Source organism: Mesoplodon bidens, assembly GCF_964165515.1.
Source record: "Mesoplodon bidens genome assembly, chromosome: 16".
Taxonomy (NCBI): Eukaryota; Metazoa; Chordata; class Mammalia; order Artiodactyla; family Ziphiidae; genus Mesoplodon; species Mesoplodon bidens.
The window spans coordinates 29,349,523-29,364,483 of record NC_138173.1 but is presented as its reverse complement, the minus strand read 5'-3'; the positions used below and the strand labels follow the sequence as shown (position 1 = coordinate 29,364,483).

Below are 14,961 nucleotides of genomic sequence, written 5' to 3'. Positions count from 1 at the left end.
CAAACTCATGGGATATGAGAGGAAGCCCAGCACAGTGACAGTAATCTGGAGCTTCTTTGTAAATGGGTCCTTCTGGTGAAAATGTAATTAAAACGTTCATTTCAGTGTTTAAACTACCAATGATGTTTAGGAGAGTGGGCTTTGGAGTGTCAGAGTATGAGTTTAAATGACTTCCTCTCTCTGAGTGTCAGTGTTTTCATGTGTAAAATGAAGATAATAACACTCACCTCAGTTTGTTGTAAATATTAAATAAGATACAGTCCTTAATATGCTTAGCAGGTGTGGGCTTGTGTGCTAAGAAGCTGCTGCAATGGCTTCTCTCCTTCCTCCTGTTACTACAAACTGTAATCCTAATTCTTTAACTACACTGAGTTCCTGAAAGCCAGGAAGAGTTTCTTATCATCTTTCTGTCTCTCAAGTGCCTAGTAGCATGCCTTGAGGGCGAGCAGAGACTCAAATAGCTGTTTGCTGGATAAAATTGCTCTTACAGAGTCTTTAGTTCCACGTTTCTCTAGGAAACACTATATTTGGTAATTGTATCCGAAGAATGAAGGTATTGCGGTTTTGTAGCATGCTATACAAATATATGTATATGTGTATGTATGCTTATCTATATAGAATATATAGGACTTATTACAAATTTCTGTCAATTTTAAGAGCTCCCAAGAGTCATTAGCTTTGTAGCCATTCCGAGCCAAACAGTCCCTCGGAGTGTCTTTAGAGGTAGTGTTGTGTAGGATACACCTTGGAGTGGGCCCAGGATGCCATCCTCAGTGACAAAGTCAAAGGCCAAGTCAAAGTCCTTTCCTAAAGCTATCAGCACTTCAAACAAACAAACAAACAAACTTTAAACCTTTTTATTATGGGACATTTCAAACATATATAAATGGAAACAATACTTTATAATTAACGCCCATGTATCCATCACCCTGCTTCAATAATTATTCACTCATGGCCAGTTTTAGTGCAGCTTTACCAGGGATCACAAAGGTTTTTCCCCATAGGGCCAAATAGTAAATATTTTAGCCTTTGTGGGCCATACGGTCTCTGTTGCAACTACTCAACTCTGCCTTTGTAGCAAGAAAGCAGTCATAGATCACATAAACAAATGAGCCTGACTGTGTTCCAATAAAACTTTATTTACCAAAAGCATTGGAATTCCCTGGTAGTCCAGTGGTTAAGAATCCGCCTTCCAATGCAGGGGACATGGGTTCGATCCCTGGTTGGGGAATTAAGGTCCCACATGCTGCGGGACAACTAAGACCACACACTCTGGAGCCCTTCCGGCACAAATAGAGAGAAGCCCATGCGCCGCAACTAAGACCCGATCAGCCAAATAAATACATAAATATTTAAAAAAACAAAGAAAAAAAAGAGGTGGTGGGCCAGATTTGGTCTGGGCCATCGTTTTTGGCCCTGCTCTATAACATTGCCCACTTCCTCCCTACCCTTAATTATTTTCAAGTAAATCCAAGATATCATTTTTTATCTATAAATATTTCAGTTATCTCTAAAAGATAAAAATCCTTTAACAATGATATATTGTTATATATACTGTGTTATATAATATAATCATGACTCCATTGTACTTGAAGTTATTCCTTAATATTAAGTATCCAGTTAATGTTCAAATTTTCTCAGCATAATTTTTTTTTACACTTGGCTTGTTGGAATGAGGAGACATTATAATTGGGTTACATGCCTCTTAACTTTCTTTTAGGTACATCTTCCCTCCCATTAGCCCTGCTTTTTGTTTAAGACACTTGGTCTCAGGTTCTGGAGAGTTTTTCACAGTTTGGAATTTGCTGATTACATCCTGAGGTGTCATTGAACTTGTTGGTCTATCTCCAGTTATTCCTATCAGTTGGTAGTTAAATCTGGCCACTAGATCCCTTTCATGTTAGATTTTTTGCAAGAACACTTCACAGCAGTATTGAATGCTTCCATCAGGAGGCATGTAATGTATCTCTTTTTTTTTTAATGTCAGATGCCATTTATGATTACCACTTAGGGCCACTGTTTCATTTAGTCACAAAATGATTATATTTTAGTTTATCATTCCTTCTTCATTTATTAGCTGGAGAACTATATAAAAAGAGACTTTTCAACAACAACTGTTGGTTACCCTAGTTTACGTTTCATATAAGAAAGCAGGATAAATGCTTAACTTGTTCCATTTACTTACCAGTTTTCCAAATAACAAGTTGGCTCTTAGCATCCTCCAAAAGTGACCAATAAGGGTATTTTTTTTTCAAAATAGAAAATATTATTATTAACATATGGATTTAAGCATAGTCATCCTGTTTTCTGATATAACTCCAGTAGTCTTTGACAAATTCCTTGCTTTCTGTAGACAGGATGTTGCATGCTCATTTTGTTCAATTTTTACCCTGACCTGGAATCGGCTATTTCTCCAAGGAGCTCTGGTTTAATAACATTGTAGTTCTTAATGAGTTTTCACAGAAAGGCAAAGTCTCCGCAGTGGAGTGGGCAGTTTAATAAGTGGTGTGATAGCCCCGCACTGCTCAATGGAAGCTAAGGTCAGTACATGCAGGTGGCTGATTTCTAAGAGCACATGTGCCCAGTAGAGACAATGCCTTTGTAGATGGGTTTGTGGTTACCTCTCCTTAACTGTTTTCTCCAGTACTTAAGTTTTCTGATTAGAACATATCAAAACAGAACAAACCTCCCATATCAGTCCAAAAAAACACATCATGCTGAAAAATTGAGTTTTAAAGCCACATGAACTTAAATTCCGTGTACTTTCTTCAAGAATTCCAACTTGATTAAAGTGGGCTACAGTGAGAAAACCCAGAAAGCATGTGACTGTATTCAGGACAAGAACACTGCAGGCAAAGCAAGACTGCTCCCTTGACATTGATTCAAAACAGCTATCACGGGCTTCCCTGGTGGCGCAGTGGTTGAGAGTCTGCCTGCCGATGAAGGGGACGCGGGTTTGTGCCCCGGTCCGGGAGGATCCCACATGCTGCGGAGTGGCTGGGCCCGTGAGCCACGGCCGCAGAGCCTGCGCGTCCGAAGCCTGTGCTCCACAACGGGAGAGGCCACAACAGTGAGAGGTCCGCGTACCGCAAAAAAAACAAAACAAAATAAACAACAGCTATCACATTGCTCAGCCAGAGTGTACTCCTGGTTAACTACTTTCTTATAAGCCAGAGTATTTGCCAACTGTCATCAGTATCACTGACTTTCTGGGCCACTTCAGCATGAAGGATCTCTCGTTTGAGGTTAAAAGTGGGAACATTTATGCTTTGTTGGTTTTGGATAATTTAAAGTTTTAAGGATGTTTTAGTATTTTCTTCTTGCTAAAGAGAACACTAAAAGTACTTCACATGTTGGCTGGTGATGAAATCTGTTTTGTCAGTGATTTGTAATGTGCTGTTTGCCTTAATGATTCAGCTTTTATACATTATCAAAATTATATTTTTGCTTTTATATGTTAATTAAGCCTGGACCTGATACAGTATGTGTCTTCCTTCATAATAGCTTATTGTTCTTCAGTGACCCTATTTAATTTCTTACCACAAAATCTGTTATAAGGCAAAAATTTTAATCTGATTAGAAAAGTACAAAAACCAATCATCACTCATAATACTTAGATAAAATATTTATGTAAGTATAACTCTAAAGCAAAGGTAAAAATTTCAAAATCCTGGGCTTCCCTGGTGGCGCAGTGGTTGAGAATCTGTCTGCTAATGCAGGGGACATGGGTTCAAGCCCTGGTCTGGGAGGATCCCACATGCCACGGAGCAACTAGGCCCGTGAACCACAACTACTGAGCCTGCGCGTCTGGAGCCTGTGCTCCGCAACAAGAGAGGCCGCGATAGTGAGAGGTCCGCGCACCGCGATGAAGAGTGGCCCCCACTTACCACCACTAGAGAAAGCCCTCGCACAGAAACGAAGACACAACACAGCAAAAAAAAAAAAAAAAAAAAAAAAAAAAAAAAATAATTAATTAATAAACTCCTAACCCCAACATCTAAAAAAAAGTTCAAAATCCTGTTTATTTAAAAAGATTAAGGGCATTAATTTACTTTAATCCAAATTCTGTATTCTGGCTTGCAGAGAAACGAATATCTACCTGAGAAAGATGATTATTTTCCCTTATATTTTGTTTAGTCTTTATCGTTTTCTGTTCTGCTTACCAGGGCAATGCACACTTTCTGCAAAAATTTTAACTGTTACAGGAATATATGAGATGAAAGTCCCTCTAAAACCACTCTGAAGAGATAACCACCGACAATAGTTTGGGGAACATTGAAAGAATGTTATTTAAACTCCAAGATATTTGCTGCTCATGGTGCCAGGATTAATTTTTCAAAGGATCATTTTGGTTTTGAACCACAAGGGGTCATCATAACATTACAGCAAGCCCCTTTTCACTTAATTGACCTGTCCAAGAACAATTCAACAGAGTAAATCTGAAGGTTTTATTCAACAATTCATGAACCAGGAAGCATCCCATCTGGTAACTACAAGAGGGCTCCCAGGAGTGGTACAGGCAGAAGGCTTTTATAGAAAGAAGGGTGGGGAGAGGAAGGCATTAGTAAAAGAAAATAAAGGATTATTTTGGGCCAGGACAACTTATTTTTGGAGGGAAGAGACCCAGAGGGTTTTATCATGCAGACTGCGTCTTCTTCCTTTGGGATGGGGGGTGGGGGTGGGGTGGGGAGAAGGCCAACATGCTGACTAGAAAATTCCAACTGCGTGATTAAGATTCCATTTCTGAGGCAGGTTGAAACTGCAGTTAGGCTAGCTATGAAATCTAGGTGGTATCATGGGCTTTAGCAAAAGTGGTGCCATTTGGGGCCTGTGGTTTTTCTCTTTAACATACATTACCTATAAATTTTTCATTTAAAAACGTCGCACTGCAGCTTCCACAAGTGACTTCCTGTTGTCTATGTTAGATGTTTTGGGACATCTCATTAAGTGTCAAGTTGTTCTCTTACTTCCTCTCTCTTGATGGCTCACCAAACCATCACTGGTCTTCACCATAATGCAAGCCCTTCTTTTCTTCCTCTTAAATAGCAATATTTTAAAATGTTTTCATCTGTTATTTCACAGTCTGGTTCCATTTACCCTACATGTTCACTGCAACTTATCTTGTTTTAAGGATCTGTAAACAAAAAGAACAGAGAGATTGTTGTTTATCATCCAGTTACACAAAGGGATAAGTTGCAATCCACTGCAGTCACCCACGGACTGTACGCCCTGACTTTGCAGTCACCCACCGACTGTACGCCCTGAATTCAGGATGGCAAAAACAGGATGAAGCATTCTGTGTTTAGGATTACCGTCCCTAGATGGTTAAGGTGCATATCTAAGGAAGAATTTCAGTGACCCCAGATTCTTGCACCTTTCCATACATAGAAAAGCGCTAAACTCGTTGACGTGAGCTATCTGCTTTTGTGATTTGCGATAATTTCTTACCAACATGTACGCATGACTACATGTATTCCCCAGCCCCAAATTCATGTTTATACTGGCTCTTCCCCTACCTCTTCAGAGCAGCACCTCAGAGCTATCTGAGAGGCAGTCTCCAGGCTATAGTCCTCAATAAGGTTCCCAAATAAAATAAAACGGAGCTTTCTCCCCTGCTTCCCGCTGGACTCGGCAGTTCGTTCAACTGCACACGAACTTGCCCGCCGGCCGCGTGCCCGCGGGCCCGGAGAAGCGGCTGTGCGCGGCCACTGCCGCCACCCTGGGCAAGCCTGAGGACGTGAGCAGGGGCCGGGGAGCACGGGGTGGGAGGAGGTTGGCTGACCGGGGTCGGGCTCTGTCCCCGCACCGGCTCCCCCACCGTGAGCCCGACCCTTCCGCGCCCGCCCGCCCCGCCGCCCGCCGAGTCTGACCTCCAGCTCTCTGTGACCCCGCGGCCCGGCCCCCCACATCCGCTCCGTGTCGCCTTGCCCACTCAGGACCCCGACGTGACCTCCAGTAACCCCGGCCGGTGCCCCCAGCTCTAATCCCTTGGCGTCCGCGCATCTCCACCCCTCGCTCCCGCACTTCGCGCGCCCCGGTCCTCAGCGCGATCCCGGCCTACGCCGGCTTCAGGTTAAGCTTTCGTGTCCCCGCAGCGCGTGAACGTGACGGTGCGGTCCGGCCTGGCCATAGCGGTGAACGACTTGGCGGATCCCGGCGCGCAGCTGCTGGTCTCCTCCATCGGTGTGATGAGCACCCCACCTCCTCGAGTTCCTCACCAAGGAGCTGGAGCTGGCCCAGGACTGGTGCGTAGGGGCAGGGAGAGGACCCTCTTGGGACTGCTGTGCGGCCGGGAGCAAGGATCCCACCTCAGGTCCCTCCTAAGTTTGGGGAAAAAATAAATATCTCACCCTGTGCAAGAAGGATCTGGTGCCCCAGGGCCCACTGACCCCTTGCCCCCACCCCCACCCCCCTTGGAGGAGCCACCTTGAGAGTGGTGGTGGAATTGAATGAATTCCTGGCTCTGCAGTGGTTCCTGTGACACCTGGGTAAGGTGTGGCCTCTTGGACCTCAGTGTTTCCATCTGTGAAGTGGGAAGGCTGTCCTTTAACCACTCCCTGGGGGCACTGCATGGGATGGCACTATACCGTACATGCCCTGGCACCTGGCAGGGTGGGATGTTGTTACCCTGACAAAACCAAAGCCACTTATCTGCCTTCAGACTTCTCCACATCTTAGGAAAACAGGAGTAATTTTCTAGAACTTCTCCAAGCAGGTTAGGAGGAATTCTGGGTATGTTCTGAGGTTGGGACCTTTGGGTCCCACGTAAGGTTCCCAGGAGGGCCACGGAGTAGTGGAAAGAGCATTGGACTGAATGTCTGGAGACCTGGGTTCTGGATCCCGAGCAGCTGGGGAATCCAGACAAACCTGGAAATGAACCATCTCTGGTTTGTAGCCTTCTCTTCTGTGAATAGAGAGGCATGGCTTAAATGATTCCCAAGAAGCCTCTACAGCTCCCAAACCTGGGATTCTGTGGCAAGGTTAAAATTTCTTCCCGGGTGAAAAATATTCCTGAGCCAAGTCCATGCCTACGAAGTACTAAGTGCATGAGAAGCTTGAAAGAACCTTCCAGAATGGAGCCTTCGTTGGCCCAGAAAGGCTGGTGAAGAATGGTCACTTCTGGGGGGTGCTCAGACCTGGTCCTCAAGCTAGGGAGTGATAATAATTCTAACAATGATAAGTAATGCGTAATTTACCATGTGCCAGATACTCGATAGGTAACTCATATGCATGATTCCATTTGATCCTTAGAAGTTTTGTCCGCGTGTCCACACCCCTCATGCGGACATGCCATCCCCATGAGGTAAATACCTCCATTATGCCTATTTACAGATGGGAAAACTGAGGTTGTCACATATACCTCCTTGGCCCCAGGCTATCCCAAGTAACCAGTTTCTTCACAAAGAACTTCCTGTCACTTCTGTGAGAGAGGCATACTCACTTCACAGACATTAGGGGGGTTGGTGGGGGGGAGTGGGAGTCACCCTGTGCTTGGCCTTCTTAAGCCAGGCTTTGCGAAAACAGGCGGCTGGAGCGCTGCACATGTCCCCAGGGGGCCTGCAGTTTGGAAGAGGGAGGGTTCCCCTGTGAACCCACAGACAGCATACAGTGACCACAGAGGCTGCCGTGTTGAGAGTCTGTCCTGGGAGGGCAATGATGATGTGCAGTCACCATCCCATCCCTGACATGCCCACTGCCCTGTTGGGGGTTGTGGGGAGAGCATTAATGGGGTGAGACAGGCTTGCAAAATGCCTGGGGGCTAAGGCAGGTTGGCCTGGGAGCCCATGGTGGGAGTGCCTGTCTCGGGGTCTTGGAATGTGAGGCATTAGCCCAGGAGCTGATGACATCTTTTTCTCTGTCCCCTGAAGGATCATCTGCTTTCTTCCCCTGGATCCCAGGCAGATTGGCAAGAATGGGACAGTCATGACTTTTTTGTGATTGGCATGGAGGGTGTCCAAGGCATCTGTGAGCTGGCAGCCCCTTCCAGAGAAGCCTCCTGGCAGAGTGGGGGCCTGGTGGGTACCAGCTTCTGGCACCCCCACGTGCAGACATGCCTGTGACCTCTCAGTCCTCTTCCCCATCCTCGTGACAAATAAACGAAGAGAGCTTTGTCTCTCAAACATGAAAAAACTAAAAAATAAAATAAAACTGAAACACTGCTCTTAAGCTGTGTGTGTGTGTGTTTTCTTTTCAGTCGAGAGTTTCATAAGAGATGTTTTGTGGGGGTAAAGAAAAGCTCTGTGAAAAAACAGGTTAGATAGTACATTCCACCCTGGACAAAGTGCATGTTAACATACTGAAGTCTCTGAGCAGTCCTTTGGTGATTAGAGCCACTTAACTTTAAAACAGTATTTTCCATACAATTGATTGGACAATGACTCCCTTCGTTTGGGCAATTAATGTCTTTAACAACCTGAAGAAGTAGTATGCTTTGGAATAGTATTTGAGAAATTCTGATTTATAACATTAATTTTAAAAAGTTATAAAACTCGTATATCATACTAGCATAAATATAAATATTCATGTGTCACTTGAAGAAATTATATATTTTTGAATTCATGTGTATTTTAAAATGTAATAACCTTACAATGTTTTCTTCTGCCCTCCAAATGTTTCTCATTTTTATTTTTTTCTGTCTTTCTATTTACTTATTCATTTTCGGCTGCATTGGGTCTTCATTGCTGCACGCAGGCTTTTTCTAGTTGCGGCAAGTGGGGGCTACTCTTCATTGCAGTGTGTGGGCTACTCATTGCGGTGGCTTCTCTTGGAGCATGGGCTTTAGGCATGCAGGCTTCAGTGGTTGTGGCACCCGGGCTCAGTAGTTGTGGCTCATGGGCTCTAGAGCACAGGCTCAGTAGTTATGGTGCACGGGCTTAGTTGCTCAGCGTCATGTGGGATCTTCCCGGACCTGGGCTCGAACCCGCGTCCCCTACATTGGCAGGCAGATTCTTAACCACTGCACCACAAGGGAAGCCTTATTTTTTCTATCTTGATGGCAGAGATACCAGGACCTGTCTTGCTACAGCAGTAAGCTTGTATGGTAATTACATGAACTAATGATGGAAAATTCACCAGTGGGAATAACAAATGGCATTGTTATGCTGAGAACACTGTTTCTATTAGAAAATATGAACTAAGAGAAATGAATTATTAGGTAGAAAGGTGATTTTACATTATTATACATTATATTTGCATTATTAAAGATGTCACAGAAGAAAGATTTGTAATCAGAGAGAGTTTTATACAAACAAACCTTATAATCTTAGAATAGGAAGGGATATTATCAGAGATAATTTGATAGAATGTCATACTAACTGAAGAAATAAGGAGGAATTCATGGCTTTTTGTGTCTAATCATTAAAGAATCTGAAAAAGAAATTTATTGATTTAAGAGTTCTCCAAATGCTACATATAATAGAATTGTAAAACGTATTGAAAATTATAGAGAATTTAGGAACATCAAAAACAGCCTTCTTGGGGCTTCCCTGGTGGCGCACTGGTTGGGAGTCCGCCTGCCGAGGCAGGGGACACGGGTTCGTGCCCCGGTCTGGGAGGATCCTGCATGCCTCGGAGCGGCTGGACCCGTGAGCCATGGCCACTGGGCCTGTGCGTCCGGAGCCTGTGCTCCGCAGCGGGAGAGGCCACGGCAGTGAGAGGCCTGCGTACCGCAAAAACAAAAACAAAAACAAAAAAAAACCAAAACAGCCTTCTTACCTCAAAGAAAGGGAGACCCAACTTCAAAAAGTTAAATAATTTTTTTTTTAAACAGACGTTACAAATCAGTAATTGCAGATCTGGAGATAAAACAAAGATATTCTGACTCTAGGTTTATGATTAATTCTACTATTTAAAAAGTGATTTATAAACTATTCATAGTTTTATACAAATATGAGGTTATTACTGGAGTGACCTTACAGCTGTATTCTGAAATGGGATTATTTTTTAGGGGGGAAATACCTGTACTTCTCCATTTCAACCACTAGATGGCAGGCGACTGAATAAAACAATATGGGATTTCATAGGTCTAGAGTGGTAAATAGGGTCAATGAGAAGAATGGCAAATTGCAAAGTGACAAAAGACAGGAAGTTATAAAGATATGGATGAGTTGGGATTTACTTGAGGAGAATGAGGCCGTAACTTTCCCCTACTTCTAACGCAGTGAGAGCCAGGTCTAATGACTCCTGAACCCTGAGATATAATTTGCTTTGGTGATCTCAAATCAGTGTGGTGGGTAGAAAATGAGAAACTGTTCAATCAAAAGTACAGAGGCTGATTACACAGTGCATTTCAACATCACAATGTATCCAATGTAGGAGTCCTTTCTGAGTTCAATGCAAAAGGCAGAAACAATAAAGGAAAAAATTAAAAGACTTCTCTCAAATATTTAAAATATCTATGTGTTGAAGGGGATGGTGGTGGCACATCCCATGCCCACCACACAGTGGGACTGAATATTCAATAACAAAAGAATATTTAATTAAATTGTGGAATATCTACACGATGGAATGCTGGTTAGCCACTGAAAATCATCTTTTAGATAAGTTTTTTTGACACGGGAAATAAGGATACTGATAGGTGGAAAAAAATTACATTGCATTATATATACGATGATATTTTCAGGAAATAACAATATACAAATATGAAAAATAAAGATATTTATATACATCCATAAATTAAAGTTATTATTAACAGTCAGCTTTCTTTTTGTGTTTTCAAAAATGTTGCGCTAATCATGTATTACCTCTGAAATTGGAAAACAACAAAACCAAACATTAACAGAAGGGTTGGTAAAGCAACTCCTTTGCCGTAATCAGTACCCGATGCTCTCCTGCTGTCCACTGTCCAAGCCATTCAGAGCTTGCCCAGCGCTCTCGCTCCCTCTCTCTCTCTTCCCTTCTCCTAGTGGTGGCTACCTCATATCTGTTTTCCCTGGAGGTGATGACATTTGGGTGGGGTCTATGAATTTACTGTGTAGGTGCCCAGTTTTGCCATTTATGAGTAATAGCGCTGAATATAGTTATGATTCTTTGATTTAAATTTTAATGACTTTTAGATTTGAATGTCTAAAACAATATTTTCAAATTGTGGTTTACAGACCACTTTACACTGGTTTGTTAAAAATGCAACTTCTTGGTCTTTTTCCCAGGCTCAATGAATCTAAAATTTTGGGAATAGTGTTCTGGAATTTACATTTTTTAACTAGCTCCCTGAGTTTGCTTTTTTGTTTTTTTGTGTTTTTAATTAACGTTTATTTATTTATTTATTTTTGTCTGTGTTGGGTCTCTGTTGCTGTGCGTAGGCTTTCTCTAGTTGCGGTGGCTTCTCTCGCTGCGGAGCATGGGCTCTAGGCGCACGGGCTTCAGTAGTTGTGGCTCAGGCGCTCTAGAGCTCAGGCTCAGTAGTTACGACGCGTGGGCCCAGTTGCTCCGCAGCATGTGGGATCTTCCCGGAAGAAGGCTCGAACCCGTGTCCCCTGCATTGGCAGGCGGATTCTTAACCATTGAGCCACCAGGGAAGTCCCCTGAGTTATTTTTATGCACATTAAAGTTTGAGAACCTTTGGTAATGGCTGAGATCAAGCGTGAGAAAAATGAGAGTAAAAATATCAAACTAGTGAACGCTTTTAAAGTCTGAATATCTATCAAACTCCTCATCTGAGCTATTTTTCCAGCAGATGCTTATATATTCAATATTTTTAAAGGCACAAGCATATAGGGACAAACTAATAATTTTAATAATCTAAGCACTCCCCCACCACCCACCAAAAATTTACTACTTCATGAAAGCACCCAGTATGTATGTGGCAATTGAAGTGAATAAACCAAGAAACAATGTCTTAAAAAATAAAATGAAACAAAACAACATTTCAGAAATAAAGCTTCACATAATGGAGAAATAAATCTAGATTTAAACATTCTCTGCTATTCCTGACGCCAAATGGCACCTGACAAATTTGGACACCAGAGGAGTTGATGATAGGGTGAAGAGATTAAGTCTTGAAAGCTTTCACAGCTGGCTTTTCAGCTTGACCACGGGCTCCTCTTGGGCTCCAGGCTGTGTCCCACATTCTGAGACTAACATTTGGAAGGAAACTGTGACCTCCAGTTTCAGTCCATAGCAGGTTTCTCCAAAATGTTGGAAAGAGAAAATTGGTCACAGACTAACAGTCAGAGAGAAAAGCATTGCCAAGGATGCAGTTGATGGTGTCCTAGGAAGAGGAAGCTATTTCCCTGGAGAGAAAGGCTTGTATGGGAACAACGGATATAAGAAAAGTATCAGGCTGTGGAAATGCCCCGAAACCACAAGTCAATCAAAAACCAAGGTTCTTTTCTCTGTTAACTTTTTTTAGAGTCTTGTTTGAATTAAACATGGCAGCAGGGAAATCCAGGGCATGTTTCGGGAAATCCAGGGCATATTTCAGTAAATTGTAAAAAATGTTGATTTATTTAGGTTAGAAATCAGTCTCTAAGCAACTGGTTTTTGAAATGTTTATGAAAACTGTGCAAATATTTTTGGAATAAAAGTTTTGATTTTTGTTTGTTAAAATGCTCATTTAAAAATAGTTCATCTAACTATTCAAATATGGTTTTCTTTTCATAACAATTGTCTTGATACTTGATTATCTGTGGCAGTCATGAGAATTGCACCTTGAGAACCTCCTACTAGAGGAAGCTGACTGATTGAGGGCCCAGTCAACTGTGCATTTTTGCAGAGGTAACCTCTCTGATGACCAAGTGTGGTGGGCATACTCAGACCTATTATTGAGAGACAGGGGATGCTTCTCAGCTCACTTGGTTAAAGTTTGAAAGCTACTAAATTCAGGGGAGATTTGTTATAAAACAAGAGACAACTAATACAACCCCTTAAAACCATTTACTTATGTTAGTTTTTAGTGTACTATGTAGTTATTATATATCATATATTACAATAATGATATTTATTGGGCATTTATAATGTTCCAAGTACTGTTCTAATTGCTTTACATGAATGGAGTTATTCACAGCAACCCTCTGACATTTGTGTTATTATTATTTCAAATTCATAGATAAGAAAGCTGGAGTGATGGAGAGGCTAGGTAACCTTCCTAAGGTCACAGCACTGGTAAGTGGTGCTAACGGGACTTGAACTTGGAAGTCTACTTTCAGAGTCAAGCTCTCCTGAGGTGGCAGTCAAGCTGTCATCTGGGGCTGTAGTCATCTCGAGGTTCAGCTTGTGTTGGAGAATCTGTTCTCAAGTTCAGTGACACAGTTGTCAGCAAGTCTCCGTTTCTTGCTGTTTGATTTTTGGCCGGAGGCTTCCTTCCACACCATGGGAACTTATCTCATTAGTGAGATTACAAATGAGATCATACTATATAGAGTTTGGTTTTTTTACCCCACCCCAAAATATATTGTAAATGTTTTTCCATGTAACTAAATCTATTTTTAATCATCATTTTTTTAAGGTTTGGATGCAAATTGTCAACTTGAAAAGGTAGAATTATTTTAGGCAAATCAGCTAAAATATCATGGAAAAACTCCCACTTTATCTTCTTTGATTTATGCACAATATCAGGGAAACTTCACTCATCAGTTGGCTGTCAACTTCTTTGAGTCATTACTATTAAAAAAAGCAAAACTTGTGTTTTTACTTGACAGCAGAGATCTTACTTGCAATTTATTATTATATACTAACATTTATCTTCTTTTTTTGCAATTATAAGATAACATAAAACTTGAAATTCTACAGGAGCTAAATACTCTTTTTTTCAGTGCTAAATGTAGAGCTATGCAAATTAACAGGAATGATTCACTACTGTAGTGGAGACAAAGTATTTTCAGTAATTGAAAATTTCTTACTAACTTGCCTGAATTATTATTTTTTTGGTGTTATGATAATGAAAAATAGTCTGCCAAGGGTAGCAGGAACGTTTCTCTCATCTCTGAATTTCACACGAAGGCATCCTACTTAGAGGTTCTTTGTTATTGGTTTATGAGAAGAAAGCTCAGAGAGCTTTGCACTGTTGGTTCCACACTTCACTTTGTATGTGAAATTGGCTTAAAAGAGCCCCATGCTAATTGTCATTACAAACACAAACCCTGCACCTTAGGGAAAAGGAAGTCAATAAGATGAACACCTACACCTTCAAACTGATGTTTCAGGCATGAATCACTCTTGAGAAAATTAATCCCAGTAGGTGGGATATAAAGAAAAGGAAAACTTGAAAAAAAACAACAAAATTGCAGCTATTCCAGGAAGAACTCATTCCAAATGAAGCAAATTCTTCATTTTATCTGTTAAATATGCCTTTTGGTTATATTCTTTTCTTTTTTTCTTTTTCTTTTTTTTTTTTTTTGCAGTACGCTGGCCTCTCACTGTTGTGGCCTCTCCTGTTGCAGAGCACAGGCTCTGGACGCGCAGGCCCAGCAGCCATGGCTCACGGGCCCAGCCGCTCCGCGGCATGTGCGATCCTCCCAGAGCGGGGCACGAACCCGTGTCCCCTGCATCGGCAGGCAGACTCTCAACCACTGCGCCACCAGGGAAGCCCTATTTTTTTCTTCTAAATCTAAAGAAGAGAGCATAGAATTGTAGGGCTTCCCAGGGTATCAGTCCTTGTGACCTCCCTAATTTCTTGTGTTGCTCTCTTTCTTTCATTGAAGTGTACTAAATACTTACAATAGAATAGAATACAAAAAATCATAATATTTTTCTGTTTTCCACCAATATTATTCATGTAAGAGAGAAATGAGTTTTCCCTAAATGATAGTCTAAGTCTTTAATGAGTTTTAGATTTGGCATAATTCTGTAAATCCTTTCAGTGCAATATTCTTTGGGGACTGGATTATAATTTGTTGAGTATATCTTTCACACATCAAGTTACTTAGTTGACTCAATTTATGACATATAAGCCAGAGTGTTATTCTAGGAAGTTCCTATGGGTTCAGAATCTCTATTGCCTAGGACTCAATGTGCACTTCTAAA

At 41.8% G+C, this 14,961-nt stretch overlaps 1 pseudogene across 1 annotated transcript; it reads left to right on the top strand.

Annotated features, from left to right (window-relative positions):
- The first annotated feature begins 547 nt into the window (after positions 1-547).
- On the top strand, positions 548-8,111 carry LOC308630012 (D-dopachrome decarboxylase-like; annotated as a pseudogene). Its single transcript, XR_014017924.1, has 4 exons — positions 548-553; positions 5,636-5,737; positions 6,096-6,245; positions 7,869-8,111. The product of XR_014017924.1 is annotated as a D-dopachrome decarboxylase-like (transcript).
- The last annotated feature ends 6,850 nt before the right edge of the window (positions 8,112-14,961 follow it).